General features: G+C 35.9%; 1 protein-coding gene across 2 annotated transcripts in view; it reads right to left on the bottom strand.

Annotated features, from left to right (window-relative positions):
- The window catches only part of LOC124946949 (lysine-specific histone demethylase 1A), a 131652-nt gene that overhangs the window by 83888 nt on the left and 37764 nt on the right, over positions 1-10000 (bottom strand). The gene's annotated exons all lie outside the window — the stretch shown is intronic.

The raw sequence follows: 10000 nt of genomic DNA, 5'->3' as shown, positions 1-10000 counted from the left end.
ATTACTACATGTATCGTACAAAAAGAAAAAATATATATAATAGAAAGAACTATTTCAATTGACGTTGCTAGAAACTTTTCGAATATATTGTATATAAAAGAGAAAAAAAAAAAAAAAAAGAAACAAGAAAAAAGATTCGATCGATAGGATACCATCCACATATCTCTCTTACGTTCGACTTACAGAACGTATCAGGAAACGATTTCTCGTGAAAAATAAATGAAAAGAAAAAAAAAGAAGGGGGAGAGGGGAAGGGAGAGAGGGATACTTATTAGAATATTTTGAGATCCATTTAATTTCAAATCGAAGAAAATCTTTCGATGGAAATTCGATTTACAAAGAAATATCTCTAAAAGAGATAATAAATATTATCGAAAAATAACTATGTACGTCGTTAAAAGCGTCTAAATAATTTTTTAACAACTTATAGGAAAAAAATTAAAATTGAAGAGAAAGAAGAAGAAGAAGAAGAAGAAGAAAAAGACATATTTCGAAAAATTATTTCAATCGTTAGAAAGAAGGGGGTAAGAAAAGAAAAGAAAAGAAAAGAAAAGAATAGAAGAAAGAAAAAAAAAACGACAACAAAAGGAAAGAGAGAAAGGAAAAAAAAAGAGGAAGGAAAAAAAAAAGAACTTCGACCTCGATGAGGATCGAGAAGAATTCGTGCTAAGATTTTCGTGGAGCGTGAGCGTTAACGACGCGTTAAATCGTCGAAAAAAAGAAAAAAAGAGAGAAAGAAAAAGGGAGAGAAAAAGAGAGAGAAAGAGAGAAGCCGAGGACGTGGACGACCGAATATGAGAGCCGACGCGTTCCTTCTTCTCGAATCTCATGCGATATGTATCGCCTTGTGAGTAATCGTTGAGTGCCGAGTGCCCGTATTATGAATGGCTTTCCGTTCACTTGCAAATGTAACTATATATCAGAGCGTTAATTACGCAAATGAAATGTATATTATACGAATGTCAACAATTCTTTCATTGGAATCATCTCTCTCTCTCTCTCTCTCTCTCTCTCTCTCTCTCTCTCTCTCTCTCTCTCTCTCTCCTCTCCTTTTCTCTTTCTCTCTGTCTTTCTCACAGGCGTACGTACGCACACTTATATACAAACAAACTTTCTTGTCCCACCGACGACGTTGTCCTCCGTTTAAGAATTAAGCTCTTCTTTCACCGTGAGATCTCATGACACATCGATCGAAACTCAGTGATCCTCAGAGAGAATAATAATCGAGAATGATCATCCCTCCATATATATATATATATATATATACACATTTATCTATTTATCTATCAATTTCATTCTAATATCTTATTCTAAGAAAAAATGTTTCTAAAGAAAAAGGAGCGGCCATGTTAATTCCTTTTCTTTTCTTTCTCTCTCTCTCTCTCTCTCTCTCTCTCTCTCTCTCTCTCTCTCTCTCTCTCTTTCTCTCTTTCTTTCAGTCTTTTCCATTTTTCTCTTTTTTTCTCTTCATTTTTTATTTTCCTTAAATATTACAACGAGATGAAAATTCTTCATAAACGATTACGATCGATATTATTCTATTGCGAGATCGTACGATTGTACGATTGTACGATTTCATCGATGCACGAATAACTACTACGTATATTATTTTTCTTCAATAATATAGGAAAATGGATATCTACGTATATACGGTGTCAAGGACGTGAGACTCTGTACGATATAATAATTCGTCCGTTCTGTAATATGAAATATCTCTTTTCAATCGATATATTGATCAATTTGAGCGAATCCAAACAAAAAGAGAGAGAGAGAATAAAATAAAATAAAAGCAGAAAAGAAAAAGAAATTACAAAACGATTTATGGCAGAACGCAGGAGAGAAAGGATTTTTGCTTTTCTCCTTTTTTTTTGCTTTTTTACATAAATTACGTAAATAAAAAAAAAAAAAAAGAAAAAAAAATAAAAGATAAGAAAGATGAGAGCCACTGCATACAAACTTGGGAAGAAGAATATGGACGCTCGATGGTGGGAATACATGTGCACGAGCATGCCGCGCACGAAAATTCATATCCACCGTTGGCGAGCGAAGCCAACGCATAAAGGCAAGCCACGACCATCGAAATATATTTGCGCATACATTTTTTCTTTGCGCGAGAAGGGGAACCAAAAGAGTAGAAAAAAGGAGAAAAAGGAGAAAAAGGGAAGGAAGGAGAAAAAGTAAAGGAGAAGGAGGAACAAGAAGGACTAAGAAGGGGTAGGGTAAGGGCGGTGGTGAATGGTATGGGGGTATGGGATATGGGCAATGGTTATACAATTCCGCCGAGATACTCCCTCTCGCAAAATAAAAAAGGGATCATTGCGGCTTAAAATAAACGTGCGAGCTTTCAAATACATTATCGAATGAATTCTTGTTTATGGTATATTCCAAAAAGGTTGAACAGCGTTAGCCCATCATTCGTTTCCTTTCTTCCTTCCTTTTCTTTCTTTCTTTCTTTCTTTCTTTCTTTCTTTCATTCTTTCATTATTTATTTATTTATTTATTTATTTCCGCCTCTTTCCCCACCCTACCCCTCTCAATGTCCTTGTCGAAGTATAATAAAATTCTTTACGGTAAGAAAAAAAATCGCGAGAAGAGGGAAAAAAATTCTATTCGAAATTAAATACGTCGCATCGAACGATTTACTATTTTAATTTACGCTTTACGATTTTACAATTTTAATTCTTATTTTCTTTATATCTGCATCAACAAATTTCTACATCTTATGAATGTTTCAATGTATCGCTTGTATTCTTTAATATTATTATTATATTACGTTACATTTGTATTTACGTATATATGAAAATCGTGAGAAAAAAATGTACGACGCGAAATAGAAATTAAATTTTTTTACGATAAAATGAAATAAAATTTACATGTATATATAGATATATCTGTGATTTGAAAGTTACACGGCTTGTAACTAAATGATATTACCATTGAAAAGAGTTCGCTAACTGAATGTTTTCAGTCACCAAGCATTATTATACGATTATGAGATAATAATAAACCGTGGTGTTTGACGGGTTAGCTAAAGCTCCAGCCATTTATATTCTAACGGACAATTTAATCTAACTGATCGGTCTCTGCTAAGACGATAACGCAACGACATAGAAATAACAACGGTAGTCGACGGAATTATAGTCGCGAACCTGAGGTTTTGTGTAGGATCACGTACCACCTTTCGCTTCTCGCGTTCAAGATGAAAGATCGCTGGGACGCGACCTATCTGCCTCGTTGTCTCTCGACTTTTATACGACGAAACAATTTCTCGTTTGGTTACGAGAGGGTTAGCCAATCGACGTTGATAAGAACGTTGATAAACGAGAAACAAAAAGAAAGGAATGAAAAGAAAAGAGAGAGAGAGAGAGAGAAAGAAGGGGACGGGGGAGGAGAAGGGAGGGAGGAGGGAAGAGAAGAAGACATACGCGAGTCTATCAAAGTCTATTTATGCAGATTTTACGATCGGTGCACGGTTCATGAGATAAACTCGTTTCAGCTCGTCTCAGCTCGTTTCAGTTCGTCTAAACTCAACTCAATTGGCCGAAGTTTAACCGTTTCGTAGGAGCCATTTTGAAAATGGTACGAGATAAAATCCTTAAATTCCTTAAGTGGATATTTATGAGAAACGAAAAAAAATACGAGAACTAAGTGAGCATAATTCGTGATCATGATCTTATCGAATATCACATCATTTCTTTCTTCGAATTTCTATTCCATCGTAAAATTATAATCGACAATGTAACCCCCTACCACCCACCCCGTACGATTATTTTACGTAAATAAGTATATAATGTTTAAGTAACTGAATATACATACCTATGTAATAATTTTATACAGATGCATGCACGCATACGTACACGCGCGTACACAAAGAAGATAGAATCATTTTCTATCATTTTACAACTAGCATGTAACATCGTCTAATTACCAATTGAAAATTTTGCCCAAGTAAAATAATTGCGCGTGTTTTCTATGGTAAACATAGCTTTGCAGCACGCTAAGTGAAAAGATAGAAAGAGCGAGAGAGAGAGAGAGAGAGAGAGAGAGAGAGAGAGAAAGAAAGGGAGAGAAAAAAAAAGAGAGAGAAAAGAAGAGGGTTGAAAGGAATCAAATCTTTAACTCTTTGGCAACGTTCTACTCTACGTCTTTGAATATAAAAAATAAAAATGAAAAAATAAAAATAAAAATTGGAGAGAGAGAGAGAGAGAGAGAGAGAGAGAAAAAAAACAGAGAAAACTTGTTTCACTATTGCGTACCGTCGACACGAAACCCTCCTCATTCTCATCCTTATCCTCATCCTCATCCTCATCCTCATCTTCTTGTTCTTCTTCTTCTTCATCTTTCACTTCTTCTTCTTCTTCTTCTTCTTCTTCTTCTTCTTCTTCTTCTTCTTCTTCTTCTGCTGCTGCTTCTTCCTCTACTTCTTCTTTGGACGAGGGGTCGTAGGTGAAGGACGAACCGCCGCGAGTGTACCGAACGGTGCTCTTATAGCATTTCCTTTCATTGACGACGACACTGTGGTTATCATTTCTTCTTCTTTCGCAAATTATAGTGGACAGCGCACGACGGACGGCCACAGCAGACGGTTTGCACAAGTCCTCGGCGTAACAGCCTGTTAGCACTTCGTGAGAGAAGAAAAGAGAAGAAAAGACGTAGACGAAAGATAAAGATAAAGATAAAAAGAGAGAGAGAGAGAGAGAGACAGACAAAGAGAGATTTTCTTTCCCGTTCTTTGTAATACGCTTGAAAATTCCATCGTAGGTACGGCACAGCATTACGAGGGTAAACGGTGCCACGCAATTATGCCGCTTTAGCGGCAAGGAGTCGTAAACAAAAGAAGAAGAAGAAGAAGAAGAAGAAGAAGAAGAAAATAAAGAAGAAGAAGAAGAAAGAAAGAAAGGTGAGAAAAGGAAAGATAATCTCGCGAGAAACGATTGAAAAAGGGCAAGAACGCTTGGGTTCGTTGACGAGGACTATCGCGTCTCGTAAGTAACTCTACGACGACGACGACGACGACGATCGTGGCTGGAACGCCGAATGACTTGAAAACGTTTCGACCTTTTGAACCTCCGACCAACCAGACGGGTTTAATTAGAAACTTTATAATCACGTAAGAAAATGAATATTCGATTCGATTCGATTTCGTGACTCCAACTTCGAGAAAGTTGATTTTCCTTATTTCACGTGGAATCACGTCGAATCGTTTATCGTCGAGTATTTTAAAATGGGAAATCTAATTTCTAAAGATTTTCGATTTCTAGCGAATTTTCTTTCGCAATGATAACTTCTTTCTTAAAGAGAGATAGAGAAAAAAAGAGAGAGAGAGAGAGAGAGAGAGAGAGAGAGAGAAAGAGAGAGAGAGAGAATGTGCGTATCTCGAGAAATTGTTAATCCACGAAGAGTTCGATTCACACGATGATCTCTAAGAGAATCTCGAGAAAAGAGAAAGAAAGAAAAAGAGAAAGAGAGAAAGAGAAAAAGACAGAGAGAGAGAGAGAGAGAGAGAGAAAGAGAAAAGCGTGCCCGATCGAGCACATTCCATCGATAATCGTGAACGTCGAAGATCGAGAGAAGGCCCACTCTCTGAGAGAACTCATAAGCGATTTTGATTCCAACCAAGGTAGACAGGCAAGCAAGCAAGCAAGCAAGTAAGTAAGTAAGTAAGTAAGTACGTGCTGCCTTTTCCGATCATCGATTTCCTTTATCCATTGAACCGAAGTAGAGAAAGGAAATGTCAAATGAGAAGAGATCACGCAAATCGATGAACTTTTTTTATCTTTCTTTCTTTCTCTCTTTCTTTCTATTTTCATTTTTCTTTTTTTTTTTTTTTTTTTTTTCTTTTTAATTCAAAAGGCACTCAGTTCGTGAGAAAATTTCATTCTAATGACATTAAAGGATAATGATTTTTAATGGGACAGAAAAGGAAGAGGGGATGTAGGGAGACGAGAAGAGGGCCGAGGGGCAAAGGGAAATAGACATTTTTCTAAACATTGCACAAAACTATTATATTGTGTATCTAGATAGTATATAGGTACGCAAATTACGTAGTATACCTGTACATACATACATATATATATATAGGTATACTACGTAAGTACATACATATGTATATATGTATGTACGTGATGTTACGTACATATACATATACATATATATATATATATATATATATATATATATATATATATATATATATATATATATACGTGGGATGGTTAAAGGGATGGAAGAGAAAGGGAAAAAAGGGTTTCATAACTTATCGACGACGGTGGGGAGTTTGCTATGCACGCTTTCTTGAGATAACCTTTCGGGCCGACAATTATTGGTAATATCGATACCGCACAGCCGACGGCCGAGGAACTCAACTTTCCGTGGTACAAACTCACGATCTAAGAGAGGCCCGAGTTCTTCTTGTAAATTACTCTCTCTTCCCTGCTACCCTCATCTCTCTCTTTCTCTCTCTCTCTCACCCTCCCATCATCCATCCCCTCTTACTGGCCTTATTTCGTTCTTTTCTCTTCTTCGTTTCTTTTAAATCTCTCTCTCTCTCTCTCTCTCTCTCTCTCTCTCTCTCTCTCTCTCTCTCTCTTTCTCGTTTTTATATATACATATACATACAAATACATATTTTTGTTTTTTCTTTTTCTTTTTCTTTCGATAGGAACAACACACGCCTATAAGATGAAAAGATTATTAGAAAAATCGAATGGTCCGAATTTCGTTGTATATTCGTTTCAGATTATATTCGATGACGTCAATGATGACGGAGTTCTCCTCACGAAGATGGATGAGCGAACAGCTTCTCGTGTATCCTACTCACGATCGGTCGTGCATCGGACAGCGGACTGCCCAAGGGAAGCCTCGTCTTCCACGATTAGCTTCTTACTACACGTTCCTTCGTACCACCACCATCACCACCACCATCACCACCACTATCACCACCACCACCACCACCAACACCACCAACACCACCATCATCACCATCACCTCCTCTTTCTCCTCCTTCTTCTCCACCCTTCCCATCTCATCTCTTTAATTTTTTTTTCCTTCTTCCCTACCAGTATCTTATATACGTTCGAGTGATTTCCGAACTATGCTAACTCGATCGAAAACACGCTCTCTCGTTCGATGGAAACAACCATCATCCGCTAATTTACTTATCTCTTACCTAACGAAACTCGAGATCATCCAATTGACGACTATATCTACGAGACACGAAACGAAATATCGTTTCTCATATCTTAACCAACCGTCCTTCTTCTCATCGTCGTCCTCACCGTTCACAGTCCACCCTATGAGGCTAATTCCATCGAACCGAACGCACCGCTAAGATTTACGAGGGATCGAACATCCTAATAATTTGATTTATCCCCGTACTGTATTACGGATGGTTATTACGCGCTCCGATAATTCCAGAAGAGCCGATTGACCGTTCGAGAAATGACCGATAATAATCTTGACGAATATCTTCGAATCAAGGGACTTCTCTTCTCTTCCATTCTCTACTCTTGATTTTTAATCCTGTAACGTTGCTTCTCTCTCTCTCTCTCTCTCTCTCTCTCTCTCTCTCTCTCTCTCTCTCTCTCTCTCTCTCTCTCTCTCTGTCTCTGTCTCTTTGAAAGTATCTATGAAACTTTGACGGCAAATACGATTGTCATTTTCATGAATAATAGTGATAATTTTATTTCAAATAAAAAGAAAAAAGAAAGAAAGAAAGAAAGAAGATAAAAGAAGCACGCTAGATATTAATTTACAATATTTCATGATTTATGATCATGTAAATTTAATAAATTCTACGTTTATTACATCTTAAAATATATCTTTATTTACTTATTTTCATCGTTTTTGGCGAAAATAAATTTTGAAATAAAATCGATGGTGTTAGACGCTGAACTAATTCGCAAAGTCGTCGTCGTCGTCCACGTCCACCGACGATATTACCAACGAAGATCGTGTCGTTAATAGCGTCTCAATTATTTCCAATTCCAAACTTCAATATAACTCTTGAAAGTTACACAAAGACGTGTTCTTCACGTAAAGAAGATCAACGCTAATAGAAGGTAAATTTTGCAAAATGTATGCATGTGTATCTCTATGATTCTGTTCTTATGTGAGAGCGAGCGTATTCGTGTTTATGTATGTATATATATAATATATATATATATATATATATATATATATGTATGTATGTATGTGTATGCATCCTCTTTCGTAGTATTCATCCCGCGAATCAGAATAAATCGGTCTATCCGTCTCCCTTCGTCTCTCTCTCTCTCTCTCTCTCTCTTATTCTGTTTCTCGAGAGAACCAACCAACCAACGAGAACAGCGAACAGACTCGTTCTCCTCTCGCTCGCATTTGTTTACAATGGTCGTCCAGACCTAATGAATTTCCATGGGCGACGATAATTGCGATTTACAGTGACATAGAACGGACACGACTCGTCGTCTCTTAACGAATACGTGAATTCAGAATAGTGAGAGAAGGTTAAAAGAGAGAGAGAGAAAGAGAGAGAGAGAGAGAGAAAAAAAGAAAGAAGGATCGACGTACCTACATAGATGAAAATTGAGAGCAGAAACGAACGACATTGCCGATGAGTTTCTATCGATGTACCACGGAAGCATGCATTTTCCGCATCGAAAATAAACGATAATGCACGTTCCGGAATCTCGATGACGATGAATGATATTCATCAGTCGTTGGGCTTGTAATTTTCCTGATAATACACCACGACGAAACGTGCTACGAATATTTTCCTCATCTAAGTATAAATATAATATATATATATATATATATATATATATATATATATATATATATATATATATATGTCTGACTATGTAGATGTGTCTGCTCTTCGATAAAAAAAAAAAAAAAAAAGAAAAAGAAAAAAAAAGAAAAAAGAAAAAAAAATTCAAACTTGCGTTTATATGTGTGTGTATTTGTATGAGCGTCACAGAAAAAATAAGGTCTGATTGATAGATCTGCTATATGTCATACGATGCGAATTAATTAATTATATAATGCGATTGAACGACATACGAATGATAGATTTATAAAATGACGTTTAAATCAAAATGACAATTAATTAAGAACGATTCTTATTATTTTCAACGAGAGTAAAATATATACGTCAAATTATACAATCGTTGTTGGACAAAATGTCCGATTTTTCATATTAGATTAATATTATAAAATCGAACTATTCACGTATAACAATTTAATCCCAAGGATATTCTCTGTTAATTCTTTTGCGATCTTTATTTCTTCTTTTTTTTTTTGTGTGTTCTTTTCCTTTTTTTTTTTTTTTTTTTTTTTTTTTTTCTATACATAATTCATTTCACTTAATTTATTCCAACAAAAAAGAAATAAATAAATAAATAAAATTCTGTAATAAAAAAAAAAAAAAAAATCATTAGTATGACGATTTAAAAGAATATCGAACGATAAATGTCGACACTAGAACGCAAAGAATTTAATGCGTAAAATTTAATACGCAAGCTTGCATAATATATTTACCGAAGTTGACATGATTAAAAAAAAAAAAAAATATATATATATATATAAGTGCATTATGTATACTCGTTGTATTCTCATAAAAGTATACAATCAGAAAAAAACATTTCGAATGTTTTACAATTCGATCTGTTACATGAAAATAAAAAAAAAAAGAAATATATACATATACATCGAGATATACGAGATGGTTGAACATTTAAAAAGAAACAATTCCCCCTCCCCTCCTCCCTCCCGCCCTATCGCACGGACTAACCGTCGAACCGGAAAATTATTATCATAATGACCGATAGATCCATCCATCGGTCGAGCGGCAATAAGGAAATGCGGATCGGAATGTCTCGATTGAACCCACTCTCTTTACCTTCCTCTAAACCCTCCTCCCTCTCCAACTGTTCTTTCACTCCCCTATTCGTCCATTATACAGAAAGAGAAAGAAAGAAAGAGAGAGAGAGAGAGAGAGAGAGAGAGAGAGAAAGAGAGA

The sequence above is a fragment of the Vespa velutina genome, chromosome 2 (assembly GCF_912470025.1).
Source record: "Vespa velutina chromosome 2, iVesVel2.1, whole genome shotgun sequence".
Lineage (NCBI taxonomy): Eukaryota > Metazoa > Arthropoda > Insecta > Hymenoptera > Vespidae > Vespa > Vespa velutina.
This window is presented reverse-complemented; position numbering and strand designations above follow the sequence as displayed.